This window comes from Pteronotus mesoamericanus, unplaced genomic scaffold (genome assembly GCF_021234165.1).
Source record: "Pteronotus mesoamericanus isolate MK-2021 breed Mesoamerican mustached bat unplaced genomic scaffold, CSHL_Meso_final contig_173, whole genome shotgun sequence".
In the NCBI taxonomy this organism is placed as follows: Eukaryota; Metazoa; Chordata; class Mammalia; order Chiroptera; family Mormoopidae; genus Pteronotus; species Pteronotus mesoamericanus.
Genome location: NW_026555072.1, coordinates 13,057,225 through 13,082,422, shown reverse-complemented (window position 1 = coordinate 13,082,422; position 25,198 = coordinate 13,057,225). Strand labels below are relative to the sequence as shown.

Genomic DNA, 25,198 nt, shown 5'->3' with positions numbered 1-25,198 from the left:
ATGACAGCTGTCACAATACAATCTAATGAAATTCTTTAGAATGAAGTTAAAGACAACTAAGCACTACTAGAGCCATCTTACAGAAAAAAACAAACTTTTTGGCCAACTCAACATGTTTAAAAGTGTGTGTATGTTGGGGGGTTGTCTCCAACCTTCATGGCACCAAATTCTGACTTTGCCTTCTAGTTGTGAGGTAGCCTTGTTGTTGTGACTTCTACAACCAACTCAGGGTTTCCTGCCATTAACTGTTTCCCTTTGATCATACCCTGAGCTGGGGGCCTTGTTAAGAGGATGTGAGCTCCTACTTCCTCACTCCACATCTTGGGATCTTTCCCTGACTTCTTTCCATCCTGCCTCAGAACTCTGTTCTATCATCAGCCAAATCCTAACTGACAAATTATCATGATGAAGAATAGATTTTTCAGAAGGCTCTCTTTATGTTCTTTGGATGATTTCTTACTACAGTATTTTCGATTCTTAGAATTACCAACCATGTCTATTTTTCCCAGAACACAGCTGTTCTTTTCAGATAGCCAATATTTTTCCAGTCTTAATACAGTAAAGCTACTGTTATTTGACTTAGACTGATGTGCAAAAGGTTCCTGAAGGATAAAAACTAATAGGCATACAAAGGGCTTGAAACATGGTGGTGAAATCACATATTTGAAATCTGTCTGAACTTTGTAGCTGTCAGACCTTGGCAAATTATTTAGTCTCACTGAATTTTCAGTCCTCCTTTTTAAAATACCAGTTATAAAATGCACCACATACAATTGCTATAAATTTTAAATTAGGAAGATATGTAAAAAGTATATAACATGGTCTCAAAAATGATGGATTTAGTATTCATCTCAGGTATTCACTTGGTGACACACTATGACATGCGTTCTTTTGAAGGACCATTTCTGATGTTCTGAATTGGTACAGTCTCTCTTAAGAGTGGTACGAAACTGTTGCTGAAGGCCTTTCTCTCAGCCTGAACACATTTCTTGGATTGTATGTGAAATAAAGAACCATCCTCCTGCAGGATAAACTTCTGGTGCTCTGGGGCCGTTTCCTCATGGAGATGTATGACGAGAATATCTGTTCCTGCCTCCACAGCTACACAGGCTTCAGGGTGGTGGATGTTATAGTGAATTCCATTTTGGGACATGTACTCAAACAACTGGTTCTGACTCATCCCGTGACAGAGGTATAGGAGGACCCGGTGTCCAGTGAGTTTGTGTTCATTGGGAGGGTTACAGTCAAAGCAGTGGTCTTTCAGTCCTTTGTTCTTGAACATCCCAAACAAGCCAGGCCTATCTTTAGGCACGTACAGTTCTGAATACATGGTCTCCAAGAACCACTTGAAGTCCTTTCACTGAAGCTTGGCATAGAGCTACTTCCTCTCTGTCACATCCCCAGAGGGTTACAAGAAGACATGGGGATTGAGATGATAGTAGAGTTCTTTTTTTTTTCATATATCATGATTTTGTTTTATTTTATTACATATCAGATAGAAACTTTTTTCTTAAAGCTTGCCTCCTTTCAAAATAGTCAATTTACTTTGCACAAAAACACATGAAATTTATGTTCTGCTCCAAGAGCGTAGGTAATAATTTACTATCTCCAAAGTTAGCTACAAGTTTGGGCTGCAATAACAGCAAAATTTTACATCCTGCATTGGAGAATTGAAAGCCTTTACTCCCATTCTCATCTCCCACTCAGAGAACGGAGTGGTAATACAGCTCTTTAAACTCACCCACCCACACTTCAGCTGCACGGACAGTCTTGGCCTGAGCCTTTTTGCAGGAGCAGGGAGCTTGCTTGGGAAAATGTGGCCAACGTGAGGACAGGGGTGTGTCGCCAGGGTCCCACCGCACTGCCAGACTCTAAAGGACAATTCAAGGTGTTCTCTGCCCCAAGCTTCCATTCCTGTATCATAAGACTGCAGATATTCAAAATGTTTCTTACAGCAAACAGGCCACTGGCCACTGTTGGAGATCTGATGACATCAGTGAGTGGCCGCATCCACATCCTCGCCCTCTCGGGAAACACGTGTCACATGAACACCGGCCTCTAGTGGAAACCTCCGATCTGGGGTTCCCTGGAGTTCCCTGGGTACTCAAAGGTGTTCCTGTTCTGGATGGAAAAGGAGCCACATGCTGACCTGCCAAACTCTGGGGAGGCCTGCGCGGTGGCCTTGCAAACTTGGAGACCGAAAGTAACCACAAAGGGTGGTATGAAATTAAAACTTATTTAGCTAAAACCAGTTTATGGCCAGTAGTCATGTGCTAGGCTGGATTCTTCCCTCACAAAAGTCAATCTTTACCTTAATTAAGCCTGTCTCTTTTCTTTTTGCACCTAGGGTACCATACCTGATAAACAAGCATTTGAAATGCCATGGTAACTTCCCTTTTTCCATATCCTTCCCAGCACAACAAACACACCAGAGCAGAGATCACGATTCCCCTCATTGTTATTATCATTTTGTTAATTGACTGTTAATTATCCTGTACCCACCTGTGTAAAAGAAGTATGTGTCTATTGTTTTACTTTTTATCCAGTTCCAGAGGTTTCCCCCCTTTGTTTTCTCCTGCCGCCCTAACCTATCACTGGTGGATTTCATGTAACCCCCTTACGCCTTCTCCTTTGATTGTAATGTATAGAAAGTAAGGTGCAAAACTGCCATTTGGCAGAGCAATTCTCAACCTGTTGAGATTTTGCTTCTTGGCAATTGTCATCAGTTTGGCTCAAATAAACTCATAAAAATTCCCTACAGGGTTGAATGTTTCTTACCTTGACACTGTTGATTACATCAATCACAAGGCGCACCACTTTGTGGATGCTTTGCAGCAGTGGCTCCAGCCACCCCTGATGGCACTCACAGTGGCAGTCCTGGAAGGTCAGCATGTGGCACTTTGCCACGGAAGCCCCCAGCAGCCAGGCTCACACCAGACCCTCCCTCTTGTTGAGGGGGAGTCACCTTGGGCAGCCCCCATAGCTCATTGGCCACGCACTCCTTCAGGTGCTATCACCGTAGTCATCTATAAGGATACCTTCTAGCAGGATGTCTGGGGACATCTAGAGGATGTAAACTGTCCAAAGGAGAGTTGACCAGGCTTCACCATAAAATGCTGCGATAACAGATGTCATGGGCAAATGATAATAATTGTATTTCTTTTCTTTGTACCTTTCTTTCCAGCTAATCGAGAATAACCCAACAGGCCTTGCTGCAGGAATTAAAAGCAGGAGGCATTTATATTCCTTATCACGCTGGGTTTGGATTCAGGGCAAATGACACAGAAGGATCTATAAGCAAAGCCCGATAGGACACAGGGCAGTTGCCTCACCATGGAGATGGGATACCGTAAGCCCCAAAGGTCATCTGCAGTGTTTCAAAGTGATTGCACAACAGTGGGTTCCCGCCTTCCAGCAGGCGGCGTTGCAGCGAGATATGGTTGCTAAAGTAGATGTTACTTGTTGCAGCTGTATTCTCTCCTCTTGTAAGCGGCAGCTGCTCTCCATCTAGCTGCAACCACACTGCCTTGCCCTCTGCACCCAGAGTGTGAGCACCGCAGGGGGCCGCAGCAGTATCCACTTGTGCTGGCTGGAGAGCGAGGTACACGGAGTTCCCAGCTCCGCCACCCTGGCCCCACCATGTACCCTGAAGCACTAGGCCAAGCCTGACCAGCCCCAACGGGAAGCACAACCATGCCATGCCCGCAACACATGCCCACCAGCAGCTGCAAGCGACAGAGGTGCCCTGAGGCAGTGGCGCAGCCCCGAGGTAATTTGGTTTACATTAGAAATTAGGTCATGAGGGTGGTGTCTTCATCATGTAATTAGTGCCCTTACAAGAAAGGGAGGTGGGGAAAGAGAGAGAGAGAAGACTTGAAGCTAGGAAGTGGAATCTTACCGCATACTTAATCTGCAAGGACCTGGATCTTCGATTTCCCAGCCTACAGAAATGTGAGAAATAAGCATCTGTTGTTTAAGCCACCCAATCTATGGTATTTTGTTATAGCAACTCAAGATGACTAAAGCACAGCTCCCAGTATGTCTGGGAATTGTTCCAGGAATCTGCATTTAACAAGCTCCCTGGGCAACTTGAGTGTTATAACATAATTAGGACATGTCACTCAATGGGAATAGAAATAAACAACAATGATAATGCCTTTAAAATTATAGAAGAATCAAACATCAGCAGATATGATTTCAGTAGCTTGAAACAGCTAACATAAGGCCAGTCACACAGCTTTAAATTAGTATAAATACTACTGGTCTTTCTCATATGCCTTTTAAAAAATATAACCAACAGAGATACTTCACGAAAACTCCCAAATACATTGGGTTGACCAAAAAGAATGTTTGGTTTTTTTCTGTAAGATGGCCCTTGTAGGGCTTAGTTGTCTTTAACTTCATTCAAAACTATTTTGTTAGATTATATTGTGACAGCTGTCATATCAGGGTGCTTTAAAAGAAGCTTAATCAAAATTGGTGAATTTTTGTATAGCCATTTGAATATTGAAGTTGGAAGAAAATATGCAACATTTTTGGCATATTATGCTTTATTCAAGAAAGGTAAAAATGCAACTAAATGCAAAAAAAAAAAAAAAGGTTTGTGCAGTGTATGGAGAGGGTGCTGTGACTGACCCAATATGACAAAAGCAGTTTGCAAAGTTTGATGCTAGAGATTTGTCACTGGATGATGCTACACGGTCTAGCAGACCAGCTGAAGTTGATAGCGATCAAATCAAGACACTACCTGAGAATAATCAACATTCTACCACGCAGGAGATAGCCAACATACTCAAAATATCCAAATCAATAAAGTTATTGGTGTAAGTGAAAAATGTGTCATTTATTTTACGGAAAAAAACATACAGACCCAATACAAACTAATTTCTTAGAAGTAGACTCTGTCCTGAGATTCTCTTAAGAGATTCCAAAAAGGATCAATCATAAAAATCACCTATATTTGAATGATTTTTACTTGGCAAGTGGCAATTTCTTATGGTTAAATCTAATACCATTTCATCTGTTTCCAACACTTTAAAAAATAGTTGCAACTCTGTCTCCAATATACAAACTTTTTTAAAAAAGCATAATAAAAATGGTTGATGTTGTGATATCCAAAGCTAGAAAACAATGAATGGAAATATTTTATAGGCCTATGTGTGTCAGGGGTGTGAATCATTTACTAATGTTCTGTGTTGTTTTTTTCCCCCCAAATTCCACTTCGACAGCCTTATATTGCTTTGAATCATCTGGTGCTTGAATGTTATTTAAACTTGTGCACTTTAAAGTTAGAAAACTCACAGGATTCAATTCAAAATGACCTAACCAACTAAATGGCAACTTTAAAATTAGAGAATGGTTCACAGTCAGATATGGATTTCCTTCTAACTGTAAAATGTGATAAAATCCCATCCATTCCTTTTCAAACATGCAAGTGGATTACTAAAGATAATTTTGTGAGGGAAGAAAATAATTTTTTTCTCTACAATTCTATGTTCTTGGCTGAGAGCCCTCTGTAATAAAAAGACATATTAACAGGAATAAAATGAAACAGAAGTTTAATAACATGTATACCTCCTGTATACATGGGAGAAACTCAGAAAAACTGAGTAATTCCTGAAATGGCCCAAACCACCAAATTAAATACCATCTCCAGTTAAATAAAAATGATGTTATGGTCCGGGGTCACTTATGAGAAGTAACCAAGAAAAGCAGAGTAAATAAGGGTATGGTTGCTATGCAGATTTAAGTCCTTGCCTTCTCAATAGATAACAGTTTCTAGAGCTTTCGTTATTCTTCTCTTCTAGGTACAGAGGAAGACACCTTATGAATGGAGATTCCCCTTGTAAATTAAATGCCTCTTACAGAAAGAGTAACTTCTCAGTTTTCAGAGCTTTTCCTCTGTCTGCTTTTCTTAAAAATAATCATCTTAAATATATCCTTTTGTCAAAGAGGTATATTTTGGGAAGGCAAATTCTGTTTTTCATCAGTTTCTTCCCTCTTTCCTACAGAGGCACATGAAAACAATCTATTCTTAAGGAATCACCACATCTTGGCCATTTTACTTTGAACATCTACAGTACTGAATACCAGCTAATTCCATGTGGACTCAGGTAAGCACAGCTTCCTCCTGGGAGCTAAGTTTTCTCGCTGACATCTTGTTCAATCACATAGCCATTTCATTGCTGACAGAATTTTGTGACTCCTCATCCCCTGGTGTCAGCTATTGATGAAAGGTCAAATTCCCTTTAGGTAGTGACATTAATGCCTTTGATTCACTCCCTCCCTTCCACACACATGTACAGAAATTTATTTGCTCAGCTCTCAGCCATCTCTGGGGCTTGTATCTGTAGTTACTATCCACTCCCTGGATAGTTCAGAATGTCTAGCTCTGTCTTCCCTACCGCGAGCTCAACAAACTTGTGTAGAGCTGTTAGGTAGTATAGATAGCAAACCAAGGCAGGGAGGCAGAGGGAGACATGTCTCACCCACTAACTCAGCAGTCCTGAGCCTGGTCCAATAGTATTACCAGGTGTTACTACATTATAAGAAACACCACACTAACATGGAAGGAGGAAAGTCCTTGAAATTCTGTGTATCGTCTCCACTATCTGGAAAGAAAGCCTTTGAAACTGTGCCTTCATCCCAAGGCCTGAAAGGCTGGAAAGGACCCACAGTGCCCAAAGGAAGAAGCCCATTAACACTTTTGGGTATTCATGCCCTCCACCCCCCACCCTGGCCCCCAAAGTTGACATACACAACCTTTACCTGTCAATCAATATGTAACTTCTTCACCCCCATCCCACCAACTATATAAGCCCTCAGAATAAAGGACTTTCTCTCTGGCTGCCCAGCCTCAAGCCACCTGGCCTCTGGCCACCCCTGTTCTTGCCATGCCTGCCTTCGCCACCCTTGTTCTTCCTTTTCCCCCCTGCCTGAGCAAGACTCAGTCTCTTTCATGAGAACACATCACAAATAAACCCTGCTTACATGCTAATAGATTCGCTGATCTGTAATTCTTTACTCTATCAGTAAGAAGAACCAAGTTTCTCACATAACAGAGCTTACATATAAATCTTTTATTTCTGGTTGTAAGCTTGAGGAAAGATTTGATTTATTGCAGGGAGGGTAATGATAAGCATTCAAAAAAAATGGTAGAATCAGTTAGAATTTGATTGCTCATGAATACTCACTCCTGCTACATAGTACGCTCTTTAACTGTACTTTGTAAATTCTTACTACGTTACTGTAATCAAACCCAAGTTTGTATGTCTGGTGCATAGTAAGACCAGTCACTAAAGCATTGAGTATACAAGGAAAAAGTTTGTTTCAAGAGCAGCCCAAGGAGGAGACAGGGAGAAAAGCCAAACCTGCCTCTCTGATCCAGAGTTTTGGGTGGCGTTTTAAAGGGTTAGAGGGAAGGGGTATGCTGAAGCACCAGAGGGGTAAGTTATAATCGGAGGACCTTGAAACTTGGCCATTTATGGTAAGGGGCTTCAGCACCAGATCTTCCTGGACAACAGACCCTTTGCCTCTGAGAAGATTCTGGTGTTCAAGTTCCTATCTTGTCCAGGTCCTTTGGTTTGGTGAGGGGGTGAGGGACGAGACTTTGGTTCTGTGTGCAGCTGGAGGTCAAAGTTCTTTCCTCTGTACATGCTTCGACTGCATGACTTGGTCAGTTTAGGTCTGTTGTCTCTAAAAAGCAGCTCAGTATCTTGTTAGAAACAGGATGGGACCATTTTGAGCTGGTTCTGTAATTATATTATAAGGTTGCTATGTTTATGATTATTCTACAGATGAATCTGGGGCTTAGAATGCTAAGTACCAAACAGGTGTAAAGAATCATTTTCAGCCCTGGCCAGTGTGTCTCAGTTGGTTGGAGCATCATCCTGTAGACCAAAGGGTTGTAGGTTAGATCCCTGGTTGGGGCGCTGTGTTGCAGCCTGTCAAGACCAGGCAGATTCACTGGAGACTCAGGCAGATGGAAGAAAAGTCGCGGAGCTGTGGGGATACTTTACATGCCTTTATTCAAGAATGGGTGAATCTACACATGCTGCAAGCTGTGTGTCTCCATGTGTCACACTGCATGTCACTTGTCCCCTCTCTCTACTGAGTGTCCTACCACATGCCCCTTCATCCTCAGCAGGGAGCCCCTACCCTCTTAATATACTGGAAACAGACAAAGCCAGCAGTGAGCCAACAGACTGTGTAACATAGTGAGATTCTGCGTGTGTGAGCCTACTCAATGTTATGGGAACCATTTATAGGACCCAGACTCAAAGCTATGGGAATACTTTTTGGGCCCAGTTCTACAGCTATGAGAACACTACTTATCTTAGTTCCCCAGACACCTGGGTGAAGAAGCCAGATTGCCTCCATTTACCCTACAATGGATCGATGGTCCTCTCTCACATCGATTTTCTCTGTCTCTCTCCAGTGCAAAATGTCCTTGGGTAAGGATTAAAAAAAAAAAAGAATCATTTTGAGGTTATCACTTTGTTCATTGTCTGGACTGTGATAATGGTTTTACAGATATACACATATGCCAAAACTTATCAAACTGAATGTTTTTAAATCATGTATTATATTTTATGATAACTATGCCTCATTAAAGCTGTAAAAAACAACAGAATGCTGCATAATGTGTTCCAAGTAGCACAGACAGAAAGCAGTACTTCTATCTCTTCTCCTCTGAAATGCGTGTTCTTACTCACCAAGGGGTGGGGGAAGAAGGCACCGCCTTGCTGAAATGAAAGGAGGTGGCGTAAAAAGGAAGATACACAGGCATTTTTGTTTTCTCTAGACTATTAGCACCTCCTCCTGAGGTGTGAACCAACTTGAGAAAATGAAACCCAAATTGCGGTATTTGGATTCCAAGTTGCGCGGGTTGATCTGCTCCGTCATTTGTTTCTGGGGATAGAGATGCTGGCAGCGTTGGCAGGTTCATCCCAATGAGATGTCTTCTAAATGAGAAAATTCTGAGCTACAGCCACAGGTCACCCTTCTAGCACGGAGGCAGCTCTTAGTTAGAAGACGATGGGAACTAGAGAAATGCGCAAAGTCACAACAGCTCTGCTGTAACCTCTGTTCAGCTCAGGCTGCGAATGTCTTCTCACAGTTCTAACCCTGTAGCACATGCAGCGGGCGCTCAATAATTATTTTGGGAAATAAATGATGGAATGACTTGCCAATTATAAAAAATGTTAATCCAAGTGGCTCTTTTTACTATTAGATTTATATTCTAAAGTTACAATACAATAGATATGGTACAATATTTATTTTGGAAAAAGGTAGAGCTGAATATCTGAAATAAAGTGTGGAAATGATTTAAAGATTTCAATTACTTACACTTCCCCTATGAACTGAAGTTACAGCATGCATATCATAATAAGCTTTTCTCCGTAACTGCGTTTTGCAGTAAACCCCTGGCTTTTATTAGGGGCAGATTTATCTGCATTAACAAACAAAATAACATCACATTAGTTTTGTATTCCTAGTTTTGTAAATATTTATAGTTATAGTTCCATATTTTATTGAGGAATAATAGAAGGTTTAGACACTCTAGCTACATTATACATTTATAGGACATGAATGAAGTAAATAATGAAAGTGACTATCATTTCAAAAATTGTAAGAAAACTTTATTTTCTACTATCCGACTTAAAACTGTTAGCTTAAGTTAAAAGAGGAATCATTTCTTTACTTAATGATGGAGATTTACAAATATTTAAAATACCACTTGAAGAAGCAGTATGGCCCAGGTTTTCCCTTGTCAATTCTGTGGGTCACACCATGTCTGTTTGATAGATAATAACGAATTCACTGGGATTGGAGATTTGAAGGTGTTAACTTTCCAAACCTCTCTCTTTGCAGACAAATTCAATCAGTATAAAGAACACAATGAGGCGTGGAATTATGTTGCATTATGCAGCAAAGTAATTTATTCCTAGAAACACCTAAAGATGAACAAATACATTTCTGAGACACAAGAACATGTACTCTGTATTGTAGGCTAAGATTAATTTAGCATGGCCAATAAAGTTTCAAAATCATATTGGGAAAGTGTGCCTGTTTAGATGGCTTGGGTGTAAAGCTTGTGATGTTATGAGGGAACAAAGGACACTGTGCAGAAAGTAACAAAAAGAGGTAGAAATCAAGGAGTTCATGGTGAAGAACATATTGCCCTGAAATTGTTGACTCCCCTTTTTTCTTGTCTATGCTGGGGAGATTTTGCCATTCCATGGGTTCTTTTGTTTTAAAAATGCACTTATGGTACAATTTGAACTTTTGATTATAAAAAAATAAGCTAATTGGATTGTAAAAATCTATCAAATTGCCTCTATAATTCCTCTGAAGAAAAGCTTCTGTTTTCTTTATTTGTCTTATCTGTTGAACAATAATATTAGGCTTCTTTATTTTTCTCCTTTGCCATTTTGCTGCAGTAAAATTCTTTCCAACTTAATCCTCTCATCTGTAATTAGCAGTGGATAACATCTTGACATTCTCTCTCTCTCTCTCTCTGTTTTGCACAAGCAAAATTATGTGATTAGAAATATACATTTAATAATCCATTTAGGAAAATTTGGTGTGTGAAAGAATTTGTTTTATTGTCCTGCCTGGCTTCCCTGAATTGATCCTCCTACCTCCTACCAAAGTGGGAAAGTCAGAGCAAAGATCGTTCACTTTTGATATGGAAGGGGCTAGAATGTGTATACTGGGAGATGCAGTTTAAGGCTTGAGTAGACCATATTAGCACAGATGAAGCCATTAGAATGAGGAGGGAGGAGGGAAGGGAAAGGCAATGAGAACCCACTTTGAAAGCATTGAAAATGAACTCCGGTGCTCCGAGTGTGTTTACCATAGCAGGCTGCAGATTGGAGTCACCAAGAGGTCGATGAGGATGTGCAATAGGAAGCAGATTCACACGGCATGAGATGCTGGTCGGAGAACAAGCTAGAAAAGAGGTCATTCAGCTGAGGATGACAAGTTGACAACCACAACTGGGACTGTGCAAATGCACGGACAGCGTGCCAAGGCCCAGGTGGCTTCCCCGCAGGCCACAGCGGCTTCCCCACAGGCCAAACCAGCTTCTTCACAGGCGAGAGCAACTTCCTCACAGGCCACGGCAGCTTCTCCTCAGGCCATGGCACAGAGATTCAAGGAGATCGTTTCAGCTCGAGCCTTTCGGGGCCTGACGTGAAGCCTAATCTCAGATCCAAACTGGTCTCCACAGTTCTGTCTTTCCCTGTGGAACTACTTCCACTGCATTGAAATACAATCACACTTGACAAAGGCCACGATCAAGCCGGCATTCTAGCCTCTCGCTGGACAGCTGATTTTATTTCTCACCACTTATTTCAGTTGGCAGGTCCAACAAACAGCCGCGGTAAAGAGGCCTGCCTGTGAAATTCATGAGGGAAGCTTCCCGGGTTTGCCCCCTCCCCTTCAGCGCAGGAGCAAATCACGCCTGTCTACGCCGAGGAGCGCCGCCTCCCACTGCTTCGCAGGCCGTGCCTGCCGCAGGGCAGGAGCCAGGCGGAGTTCTTTAGTCCCGGTGAAACGAGCCCACTCGCGGCATCAGAACATGTAGAGGGAGGGTTTGGATCCTGCCCCACGGAGAATTCTCACAATGACATCCGTCCACCTCCTGCTCTGGTGTCCTTATTTCCCCAACTGTCCCAAGAGTGAGTCTCTGGTTTGCTCTCTACAAACTACAGTTCTCACTTCTGTCCCTCCCTGGTATTTTTCACAGTATTTGAATATTAGCATTTTAATAATGTTTTGGTTACCACACAGCTTAGGAATTCATAGCATTGTTAATATTTGAAAGTGGGTCTTTTTAAGATTCTAAATCTTTTAATATTTGGCTTTCACTTCCTTAAGGATAAAATTAAGTGTTAAAATAAGAACGACACCACGTATGAAAATATTAAATATAAGATATATGTGAGATATGATATATGCATATATATCCTATAAGCTATACAAGATAAGCATGCATGTGAGGCATATAATGTAAGATATATTTATGTGATATATTTATTATGTGTACAAAATATAAATATATAGTACATACATAATACATATACATAATATATTTAGCATATATGTATGTAAATACACACAAGAATCACATCGAGTATGAAAAAACTAATTTAGTATAAATATAAGTATTAACACATGAAATTGATAATAATTTAGCCTGTTAAAATAAGAACCACTTCAGATATAAAATATTAATTATAAAATCTATATGAGGTATAATATGCATATGTATCTTATAAGCTATAAAAGCTATATATACATGTAATGTATATATTATAAAATAGATAAGATACATATATGATGTATATATGTGGCATATTTAGTATATATACATGTATGTAAACACACACACGCCTTTGCTAAGTGTCTTGGGTGAATAAAGCCCAGAATGAAGACTATCTCTTTATTAGAGGAGTTTAAAAATTTATCTGGAAATCTATGTAAGCACTGAAATGGAGAATTATGTGACAGGGCAGCATGAATGAAAACAGTAATCATTATTAGAATAGTACACATTTTTCTTGATAAATAGCCATTGCTTATTCATATACCCATGGAAGTATTACTTACAGAATACCCCTTTCCTAAGGGGTGCAATGACCATTAATATATTGTAAGCCATTTCTCATTTTACTTAACAAGAACAAAAAAGCAAAGCAAAATAAAGACGTGTTTTGTGGCTTGCAAACTGGTATAAAACCTCTCGAGCGAGCCCATCATTCAAGTAAACACAGGCTATCTGCTTCTTTCGGGTGGCCCTAACCACCAGGACAAGTTCCGATCTTTATTCCTAAATGTCAGAACATACAAAGGGGCATAAAAAGAGAGATTCTTGACAGCCTTCTAGGGCAATTTACTGTGTAGAATCCCATAAACTCCTACAAGAAGGTAGAGAGAATGAAGGGAAAGAGAAATGTTCCTCAATGTCGTCGTTACATTGTAGAAAAAGCCAAGAAGCCACTTGGCTGGGGACCTGGGCTTAGAAGGAAGGGGCCATCAATGAGGGGCCAAGTTGTCAAGAGTGTTCCTATTACATGGGTTGCTCTGAGACTGTGCATCCAGCATGGCAGTCAGGCAAGGAGGGACTGTCCTCAGTCAGAATCCTGATTTGTGGTGCACTGACTCGAGAAAGCACAAATGGAGTCCCCAGTGGTATGCTTGCAACCATCATGTGCCTTACCATCACGAGTAGAAGGTGAGACTTCCCAAGGGAAATGATGATGTGATTGGAAAAATGATGAAAACAGGGAAAACTAAAGAGAATGATATTGTTAAATACATGGATAGTGTATGACATGTATAGGAAGCCATTTTTTCCTAAATGAAAAGTTATTTTAAGATCCATCAAACTCATAAAAATAGAATCTTCAAGAATTTTTCCAGCAAGAAACCTGCTTTTCACATTTATTAATTCTAACAGTTTTCTGCTGGAGTCTTTAGGATTTTATATTTATAAGATCATATCATCTGCAGAAATAGTTCCTTTCAGCATTTCTTATAAGACAGGTCTAGTGGTGATAAACTCCCTTGACTTTTGTTTATTTGGGAAAGTCTGTCCTTCATTTTGACAGACTTTGCCAGATAAAATATTCTTGGTTTGCAGGTTTTTTTCTTTCAGTACTAAATCATTCCACTCTCTCCTGGCCTGCAAGGTTTTTGTTTAAAAAAAAATGTAGATAGCATTATTAAGTTTCCCCTGTATGTGAGGATTTTTTTTCCTTGCTACTTTTAAGATTGTCTGTCTGTCTTTGATTTTAGACATTTAAAAAAAAATAATGTTTCTTGTAGAAGAACATTTTGTGTTGATATTTTGGGGAGATTTATGAATATCATGAAGTTAGATATTCAGATCTCTCCCCAGATTTGGAGTGTTCTCGGCTATTATTTCTTTAAATAAACTTTCTGTTGCCTTTTTCCCTTCTCCTTCTGGAACTCCAATAATGTATAAATGTTTTCTTAACAATATCCTTAGGTAGTTTCTCTTAATGGTATTTTTAGATTATTTCTCTTAATGACAACTCATAGTTCACACAAGCTCTCTTCACCCTTTCTCATTGATTTTTCTTCTATGACTGGATAATTTCAAATGATCTGTATTCTTCTTCACAGAGTTTCTCTTCTTCTTGATTCTCTCTGATGTTGATGCTCCCTATTGCATTTTTTATTTCTTCATTATAATCTTCAGCTCCAGGGTTTCTGTTATGGTTATTATTTTTCTTTATGATTTCTATCTCCATTAAACTCATTTTGTTCATGTGTTGTTTTTCTGATTTCATTGAATTGTCTTTCTGTGTTTTCTTGTAGCTCACTAAACTTTGTTAAAACTGGTATTTCAAATTATTTATTGGGCAAATGATGGATCTCCATTTCTATGGGGTCAGTTACTGGAAAATTTTTATGTTCCTTTGGTGGTGTCATGTCTCCTTGATTTTTCATGTTCCTTGAAACCTTGCATTGCTGGTCACCTCCTTCAGTCTTTAGTGACTGACTTCAGGAGAAAAGTACCTTCCTTCCACTCTGTTAGGAGTCCTGACGCTTTCTTAGATCTTTTCTATGGATATGAATGCTTCATACTTCTTATTCCTTCTTGTGGAAAGACTCTTAATAAGATTGTATATATTTTATCAATCTTGCATAGTCAGTCCAGGTGCTGATAGCCTCCTGTTTGCTCACTTTCCTAGCACGCTATTGTTATATCCCTGATCACATCATGATGTATTTGGATGGGAAGTCTTCTACTTTGCTCACTGAATGTGAGGTCCTTTAAGTTAGGCCTATGTATTCTTCATTTTTGTACTCTAATTCATGGACAATTATTGACACACTGTAGCAGCTGCTCTATAGTTATTGAAGGAACATAAAAATGAAAATTAAGAATTATAAATGGCCTCAAACCCACAAATACGTCACCATTTTGAGATTTTCCAGAAACTTATCTGTGGCATACATTCATTACTAATGGAGTAGAAATTGGTGTTAATTTCCTGGAATTCAATTTTGCAATACATATCAAGACCTTTGAAATGTTAGTATTCTTTGGACCATAAATTCTGCTTTTTAAATGTGGTCCTCAAAAGGAACTCATAGATGCCAAAATAAACAAAATTTATTTTTCATTTTTAAGTCATGGTTGCTCAAATCAAAATAATCTAAGCAAAAAGTGGAAATGTGACTGCTCTTAACACTAGAAAGAATTCTAAAGTTCACATAATTGAGGAAAGTGTTGCAACACCCAGGGCACACACTCAGGTAATAAGAAAGAGTGTATGCCAAGACTCTCCTGGACTTCATCTACTATTCCTCTTTGCTAGTTTCACTTGACTTTATTCTTCAAATAGGTTTCCTTTCAAAGAAAAGAAACATGACCCCCAACAACTGCAGATTCCCATTGTCTTTGCTTTAGCAACTCCAGAGATAAAAGAGCATTTCTTATTCTCATACCACCTCTCTATCAAACCAAAAAAAATGCCTTGGATTGACCTACTTAGGTCACAAAATCTTCCCTTGGCTATTCGTTGTTTCCAAGAGAGTTTGATGAAGTATTTTGGTGAGCCAAGACATGGATACTAGATAATCAAAAGGATAAATACATAAATAAAGCATATATCTACTGTGAGTTAGAGGATTAGTTCCAGCACATGAACCATATTACAATAATTAAAAAAATGTTAAAACATACTTATAACCATAGTGATATAATTTAATAAATGATGTATCACCTGAATACAGTAAAACATTTTACAACCAATAAAATTGACTTTATAAAATGTGTAAGGATATGAAAAGATGGTCAGAATAATGTAGCCAAAACAAAAAGAGAGAACTGAAATTCTCTTTGGAATACAGAACTATAGGTTATTTTATTTTCTTCTTAACATTTTTTGGATTTTATGAATTTTTAGACTGATTAATTTTGCAATACAAATATTTTTAAATACCTGATAAATATGAGGAAATACAATATACTGGCTGATGTTAGGGCTGTCAGATAAGAGTTTGTAGGCTTGATAGAGAAACAATATGGAATTCACATAATGGAAGATTTACAATAGTGTTTATTTCACTGCCATTCTTTTCTGAGGTCCAAAGCAGTGCCTGAAGCTTGGGGGTTATAGGAGTAATATGTCTTTGTTTCTCATTAAAATCTGTCATAGAAGTATGTGGGTGTTGCCTGAAGCTCTTCTAGAATTGAACTTTGAGCTAAGTCATCCAAGAATTAATATTCTGCTGGTAACATACTCAAAAGAAAACCAAATTATCTAAGTTTTGACAGTGTATATTGGGGCAAATTTTAAAATTCAAATACATTGCTTAGCTAGTGACAGCACAATCCTGGATTTCATTGCCAAGTGGGAACTTTATGAAGCTATGAACATTTATCTCATTTTTCCCCAGGTTTAGTAAGGTATAATTGACAAATAAAAATTGCATATATTTAAGGTATACAATGTAATGGTTTGGTATACATATAAATTGTGAAATTATTAGAACAATCAACTAATTAACACATTCATCACCTCATATAGTTACCACTTCTTATGTATATTGAGAACAGCTATGATCTAGCCTCTTAGCAAATTTCAAATGCACAGTATAGTATTATTAAATATAGTCACCATGCTGTACATTAGACCCCCAGAACTTATTCACATTTTAATTGAAAGTTTGTATCCTTTGGCCAACATCTCTCCATTTTCCCCACCTCCCAGACCCTGGCAAACCCACTGTTCTACTCTCTACTTCTAACAGTTTAACTTATTTCAGATTCCACATACAAGTGAAATTATATAGTATTTGCATGGTCAAGTGTACCAAGAATACATAATGGGGAAAAGATTGTGTTTTCAATTAATAGTGTTGGGCAAACAGGTTATCTACATGCAAAGGAATGAAATTAGACCCTCATCTTACACAATATATAATGATTAACTCAAAATAGATTAAAGACTTAAATTTAAGACTTGAAACCATAAAACTCCTAGAAGAAAACATAGGGAAAAACTCCTTGACATTGTTCTTAGCGATGAATTTTCTGGACATGACACCAAAAGCACAGGCAACAAGAGCAAAAATCAGTAAAAAAAAAATTGGGATGACATCAAACTAAAAAGCTTCTGCACACCAAAGGAAATAACAACAAAATGAAAAGGTAATCTACAGAATGGGAGAAAATATTTGCAAACCATATATCAGACAAGCAATGAACATTTTAAATATCAAGCCCTAATTTGTGGAAGTCTTCTGTATTTTCCATGGGGAAACCTAATATAAAACCCTATGGGGGAACACCATAGGTAAAAATATGAAAGCAGGTCAAAGAAATCAAGTTACTCTTCAGCAAACTCGAGAAAGAACTGATGGTGTTCTTAATAGATCCCCTAACTGTAAAATACTGATTGTAACTCTGCAACCACAAGAAATTCAAATTTCTTGACATTGCTATCTCCATGAATTATAGTGACTTTTAGGGAAGGAAGATATTAAGTTTCCTAAGTATCTAGCTGAAAGTTTTTTGAAGCTATGAAGGTAAGTCTTAGTCATAAACATGTCTTATTTCACTAGAAGCTTGGCAGAAATCCCAGCTGTAAGTGAACAAATGAATGTCATGAAGATGAGAGAGTATTTAGGGAGAAGGAGTGCCTATGTGTTTATGCTGAAACTAAGGGAGTTTTCTTTTTATTTTGTGAATATTTAAATAATGTTAATAGCTTGTGAAATTTCTTCTTACTCGAGTCACTGAGAATGATAAGAAAATGTCCTAAACACAGACAAATGATAACTGTTTCTTAGACATGCTTTTCAACTCTACTATAAAAAATGAAAACATAGTGGGATTCAGGTTGAGTTATTTACTACCTCAACTCAGTGGACAATGGCCACTCCTCTACAACAGTTTGGGCTATAAAGATCTAGTATAAGAGGAAATGAAATACATCTCAATAACTTTGTAGCGCAAATGGCTCAGCCTTAACTTTCAGCTGTTTTGAATTGAGCTCCCTTTAAAGTAAAGTTGCCACTGGTCAATGTATGATTTTTTAAAAATTATCTTTCCTGATCCTGATTTACTGATCTTTGGCCACAAATTGCATTGTATTTAGGGCTTCTCCAACTCACCTATAAACTTAGAGCATATGTCTAAGACAGAACAAAACAACAAAAACACAAATCTAAAGAAAAATGCAAACTAAAGCATCTACAATTCATCTGTCTTTACAGTCTTGGCTTGTCCAAGAGCTCCCATGCTTTTAAAGTACATTACCTGTCCTATCTCCCAACTTTTGAAATGTATTGCCACTTTTTAATCATATTTACCCAATCCATCTCATCAATAGTTAGGTGGTTCAGTTTGTTTTTCAGATTTCAGCAATCACTATCTCTCATTGCATGATTCCTTGAAAACTAGTTTTTCATATATCTTGACCAGTTTTTTTTAGTTGTTTTATGTGAAAGAGTAAATTCAGTCCTTATTAACATCTTGGCTGGAAGTATAAGTATGGTTCCATTTTTAAAAATATCATCCTTTAGTCCTGACAGGTGTAGCTCAGTGGATTGAGTGCCAGCCTGAGAACCAAAGGGTCACTGGTTTGATTCCGAGTCAGGGCACATGCCTTGGTTGTGGGCCAGGTCCCCAGTAGAGGGTTTATGAGAGGGAACCACGCATGGATGTTTCTCTCCCTTTCTTTCTCCCTCCTTTCCCCTCTCTCTAAAAATAAATACATAAAATCTTAAAAATACATATCATCCTTTACCTCCTTCAGGTCACCAAAAGTCTGGCTGGTTGGTTCTCTGGGGATCACCCCTCCTTTCTAAAGCCCTTAATAATTCTAAGTTCAACCTATCTCCTACAGGAAAGCAGCATCCTATTCAGTGACTCTCCCACCATTTATATCTCCTTTTCCAACCTGCCTTTAACAATATGGCCCCAATCAACCATCATAGTCCTTATGTGTTCCAATAGTCACAGTGGAAGCAGTGACCATAGAAGATATACTTTGGGACAAAGAAATTTCTTTCAGAAATTTGAGTTGGTACTATTTATGGAAAGCCAGATGGAACATGGAGGAAATAGTGTGAAGATTTTGAGCCAAAAAAATACCACAGGCTCTATTCACTGAGTATTTTAGATAAACAGTCTTTGAGTTTGATATGTGTAGAATCTCCTCAATGCTCCATTTGTAGCTCAATGTGGGAACAGATCAAGCCTCAAGTTCTCCTGGTGCCTATGTTCCTAACACAATGCTTACTGAAATAATGTCTTTACTTATTTTGATTATTTTTATTCAGATTTAAATAACATAAACTTAAGAATGGATAACAAGGAGGGGAAGAGCCAAATATGTAATTAGTTATATGAGTACAAGCACTCAAAATCAAATAATCCCAGGACATCAACTTGCATACAAAACTGGCATCTACAACTTGCTATGACAAACATATGCCAATTCCTAGTTGACTATGTCTTTCTTGAGCATATGTTATAGAATGTTTTTCTTGATTAAACTTACATTTATTCTTAGCATGCCTAATTCTGTGACAAGCAGGCTTGAGCCCTGGTCATTCTGGTTTTCATGGGCAGCATGTTCCAACAGCTGCCTGCAGCTCTATCCCTTGAACTCCACCTGTGTATACACCTTGGCAATGACATGGTACCCGCCTTCAGGGGGATGGTAGCTGGAGAGCGGTAGTGTGTAATCTGGCCCTTCTCTCTCAGAGGGGAACAGACTGGGACTTGATGGCTTTACATATGGAGTTTCTGGGACATGAGTTGCAGCTCCTGCACGGCTTCCGGCTGGGCCTCAAGCATGGACTTGACGGCTTTTCAGACGGCTCTCCATCCCATGCTCTCGCTGCTTGTACAGAAGCAAAGCTCTTCAGAAGCAAAGTTCTCCACTCAACCTCCTCAAAGGAAAGCAATACCTGAAGCTGCTGTCTCACGTTATCCAAGAGACTCACAGGCATAATAAAATCTTCAATGGGAATTAAATCCTGGTGAGCCTTTTCTAGTCATCTGATCTGATCCTCTTTTTCAAAGGGTCCTTTGCAGCCTGGTCTTTTTAAAAATCTATCTTCTTCTTTCTCAGAGGTTCTGCTCTCTTGGCAATGAGTTCCCAGAAAGACAACAAGCTCACTGGTAGGTGTCTCTAATCTGTATTTGCCAAGTTCCCAGATGTCAGCTTGTCAAGCACAGAGTACGTGGTAGCTCCCAGCACCGTGGTGGTCTTGGCCCCTAAAGCAGCCAACTGGCTGCTCCTGGGCATGAACCTCAGCAGTCCAGCCCATGATGCCTTGCGCTACAGTCCAAGTTGTTTTTAATATTTGTGTTTGTGATGTCTAGGGCTTTGGAAATCATGTTTTGCAGGATCCATGAATGCTAACTGAAAGAAATAAGTGGTCCTCTAATTTTTGTGGCCTCCAAAAAACTAGAGGGATTTTCAAGCAGCATGTGTGCATATACCAATAATCCATAAATCCATTAGTTTAGTCTCACATGGAAATATTAGAACAACCAGTGAACATTTGGTAGATTCAGCTTCTGCTTTTTTCATGTGCTCTCTCTTCCAAAAACTTTTTAATAACAAAATCACTCAGATGGAGAAAGCATATTCTAAGGCTTTAGGCTAATGTTGGTTCCTAAATGTCCTTCAAATATACTTCGAATATGTCCTGATGGATCTAGGGGGAATATGTAGACACAAAGATTAGCCACTCTGATCTCCACAGAATAGGAGTGAATTTCATTTTCATGATTACTAAGCAACTTCCTTTAATAAAGGAGGAGAGAAATATGCCTCTCTGCAACAGACAAGTAAATATTTGTGTTCTAGTCTTTCACTGTGTCCTTGTATCCAGTGTGTTTATGGATGAAGACACTGACCTCAGGTGTGTCCACTTTAAGCAGTGACTATCACAAAAGCCAGCATCAGGCCCTGCTGTAACTACACTGGCTGGCTGGCCAGTGCTTGCAAGGCAAGGCCAAGGGCCTGCCTTGGAGGTCATTCATGTTTCATGTTGTTCCATTTAGAAAGAGGAAGCCAGAAGTACAGAGACATATTAAAGGCCATTTAAGATTACAAACATATAGGTAGAGGAATGCACTGTGCTAGGGATTATAAGAACCATTTATCCTTTAAATTTTTCCACAACCTTTGTGAGAGGGCAATAAGAAGAGAGGGCAGAAAAAGGAGACAGCTTATTCAGCATCAGACTTCAGCTCGAACAGAGAAACACCACTGCTCTCTCTGAAGATGACTCTGATAAGTCATCCACTTGGGCACATAGCCACATAGCTCTCTGTCCCATTTCTTTGGTCTAGCAAAACAACAACGACAACAACAAAAAACATGCTGGCTGCCTAAAGAATAAAAATAAGATGTTGTGAATCCACTTTAAATGGAAGCACTTCAGTCTTTCCGTTTAAGCTGTAGTCTTTCTCAGCCTTTTAGAGAGTATAAAAACCAAGAGGTACTACTATTAACTTATTAAGAAACATCAATATCCCTGGTGTGGTGTGCAAGTGAGGCACATATTGTGTATGAGGTGAGGGTGTGAGAAGAGGAAATTTAAAGTCATAGAAGCATAGGAAAAAGGAGTTTTATTAAATGGTCCAAAAGATAGCTCAGAGTTACAGTATTTTTCTGTAAGCATATGGTCTGTATGTAGTGTCAAAATGCAAAAAAGAGTCACATACCAATCCATGCAGAAATCAGGGTAACAATATAACAGCAAAAAGAAATAATTGAGAAGAAAATTTTGGAAGCCAAAAATTAAATATTTTAAAGAATTATGCAGAGATCGTTTTATACCTTGGCACCACTGGGCCTGCTGATTTAATCGATGCTAATCACAGAAGGTTGCTAGGCAATGCATATCCTGGTGCCAGTCCAGTGATTCTATTATTCTTTGTAAAGTGCCTGTCTCTACTGTCTGAGACTGTCACATTTTGTTGTTCAAGGATGAAATTATACTATTTTTATTTTATTTTGTTTTTTCCATTTAAGGTTGTGATAGCTCTATGTACTTTTCTTGAGAATTAAATATATATATTCATGTCAAAACTGGACCCTGAAGTTCTTTGAAAAGGAGATAAGATAGAGAAATGTCAACATTAGAGATGGTTTTCAGTAAGCCAACAAGGGAAATGGGGATTAATACTGATGCTAATGCAATTTATGTGCAGAACGTTTCCTGACACATGTCCCTGGCATTCTCCAAAGTCACATGGTCTCCAAGGAACAAACTCCATTAGTGAGTGCATTTCAAAGAGCTTAGAACAGAAATCTGAATGAATATATGGAAAACTAACTCTGAAATTGCACTTTTATATTGAAGATCACTGCATTTTTTCCATAATACCATATTTGTATTTCTTTATGGCATATCTTATATTCTTTATTCACTGGTCTATTGCCAAATGAAGATCAGCTCCCTGAGTTTTGTGGTTTTTTACTCGTGCATCTCTGTATTGGCAGAGTACCTTTCACACACAGCCTGGGGTATATAATTGTTGCGAACCAAATTCACCCAGATGCAATTATATTGGCATAAATTTAGTGCAAACTTAGTTTTATTTCAGCTTTTCTGTGTACATTCTTATTAGACATAAAACTTTCTTCCTAAAAATATTTTGTCTTTGAATATTAATTTTCTAAATAAACTGCAATACATTTTATATTTGAACTAAGTGGCTATAAGTAGCCTAATCTATACATAGAAATGTTTGTACTTCTTGTTTCACCCTAAACACATGAAGAGCTTGAAATTCATTGCTCCCATCCTTGCAAGAATAAGATTGAAAAGCTGGAAATTTAATGACTTTTCTCAGACCCATCAGGGAATTAAGGTCACAGGGCAAATTGCTACCCCCCAATCAGAAGATACAGGTACATCCAGAGAGACACAGCTAAGATCTGTTTACCTGGAGTAGACATTGATGGAACCAGTAACTGGCATGGACATGTAAAGAGTAACTTTGATGAATAGTTGGAGGCTGGGTATAGATTAGTGTGAGAATGAAAAATTCTTAGACAATCACAGTCTTAGGAAAACCTCTACACTTTTGTGGGCTTTATCTCTGGGAACCTTGGCAGGCTCTTGTCAAAAAATCCAGGGAAGATCCCCTTACTGTTCTGGCAAGGAAAAAGGAAGGGCAACCATTGTGAAATATGTTCTGAGCCTTCTCCATCACAAAAATTCTCACATTCCAGCCTCCTCTAGTCTTCCTGTTTTACAGAAGGGAGTAGAGGGGCATAGTCAACAAGATTTGGGGCTTCAAGGAAATAGACTGTGATGTTGTAGCTGGGGAAGGCAATATGGAGTTGGAGGACAGGGAGCTATATAGCACTGGAGAAATTCTTGCAGAGGCCACAATACACAAGGCCACTGAAAGACTGAGATTGAATCAGAAGATTGTAGAATATGCTCTCATTCCCATATTTTACCATGTCACCTACAGGGCTCCAGTATAACAGCTTTGGATGAGAGTTGAAAGAGCTGAAGACTACTTAGGGAAACCTAAAGTGAAGAGGAGGAAAAAAAAAATAAGGACTCTAGAGGAGTTTGAAATCTCTGGCAACTATAGCAACACCAAACATTAAATACTGGCAAACTCTTAGCAAGGTTAACATAAATATGCACACTAAATACCTGTTTATTTCAGTGCTTACCACCTGATAGAACATATCCAGCTTTCAATACAAATTAGAAGGCATGCCGAAAGGCAAGGGAAAACAGTCTGCTGAAAAAAACAAACATCAGAACCAGACTTAGCTATGATACAGATGTTGGAATTATTAGGAGGGAAATTTAAAACATATATGATTAATAATTTAAAGTTTCTATTGCAAAAAATGACAATATGAAAGAATGATGTAAGTGGGTGGAGTTAGCAAAGTGACAGAAATGCTAAGAATCAGAAGTGTGTGCTAGAAATTAAAAAAAAATACAGTACCAAAAATGAAGAAACCCTTCAATGGCTTATCAGTAGATAATGTATACTTCACAAACTTATATGCAAAGAGAAAAAATAACAGAACAGAATATCCAAGAACAAGGTTACAATATCAAAAGGTATAAATTATATGTAATTAAAATATCAGAGGCAGAAGAAAGAGAATGCAACAAAAGAAACGTTTGAAGTATTCATGGCCTAGAATTTCCCAGTTATTGATGGACTCCAAACCACAGATTTGGGAAGGTCAGAGAAGACAAATCCGGATAAATACCAAAAAACAAAATAAAAGAAAACAACAACCAAGAAGCCACACCTATCCACATCACGTCCAAAGTGCACAAAAACCAAAGGCAAAAAAAAATCTTGAAAGAAGCTGACGGTGCATTGTAAACACCTTGCCTATAGAGCAACAGTATGTCATTCTGAGTAAAAGAATGACCTAAAATGCCTTGGGGCTTCAGAGGGGAAGAGGGAATCCGAAAGGACCATTAGAAGAGCAGATGTTCAGTAATTAGAAGTTGGCCCAGCCACCCATATAGGTAAATCATACAAAGTTTGTTCTAGTAATAACTCTTATTATGAGCAAGGCCTCCAATTTAGATTCTTCTAGATAGATAAGGGAGGGGCAGAAGTCTTTCCTGATTGCCTTCAGGTCACAATAATCCACATGCCAAAGTAGCACATTTGGGGGAGGCCTGTTTGGAACACCTTCAGTGTAATGTATTTTTTCCTTTACTAATTTAAAGGTACATTTCACTCTACCTTCTCTAGTTTTAGAATTGGTTTATTCTGAAGGGGAGCAGGATATACCACTCCAATATTTGCCTCTTTGGCATAATGATTACTTTGATCTGATTACTTTTAAGAAACAGCAGACATAGGAGAAGCTCCATACCAGTAAGAGGAGGATAATTAAAATATAGAAACTTCCATGGCTGGTGTGGCTCAGTTGGTTGGAGCATTATCCCATAAACTGAAAGGTCACTGGTTCAATTCCCAGTCAGGGCACATGCCTAGAATGCAGGTTTGGCCCCTGATCAGGACAGGATATCTATGAGAGGTAACTGATCGATGTTTCTCTCTAGCATTGATGTTTCTCTCCTTCTCTCTCTGCCTCCCTTCCCCTCTCTCTAAAATCAATAAGCATGTCCTCAGGTGAGGATTTGAAAAAAAAATTCCCAGTCAGGGCACATGATTGGATTT

General features: G+C 38.8%; 2 pseudogenes; both read right to left on the bottom strand.

Annotated features, from left to right (window-relative positions):
- Window positions 1-851: 851 nt before the first annotated feature.
- On the bottom strand, window positions 852-3,903 carry LOC129065065 (polypeptide N-acetylgalactosaminyltransferase 12-like; annotated as a pseudogene).
- A 15,743-nt stretch (window positions 3,904-19,646) lies between these two features.
- LOC129065064 (39S ribosomal protein L40, mitochondrial-like) lies at window positions 19,647-20,215 on the bottom strand (annotated as a pseudogene).
- Window positions 20,216-25,198: the final 4,983 nt, after the last annotated feature.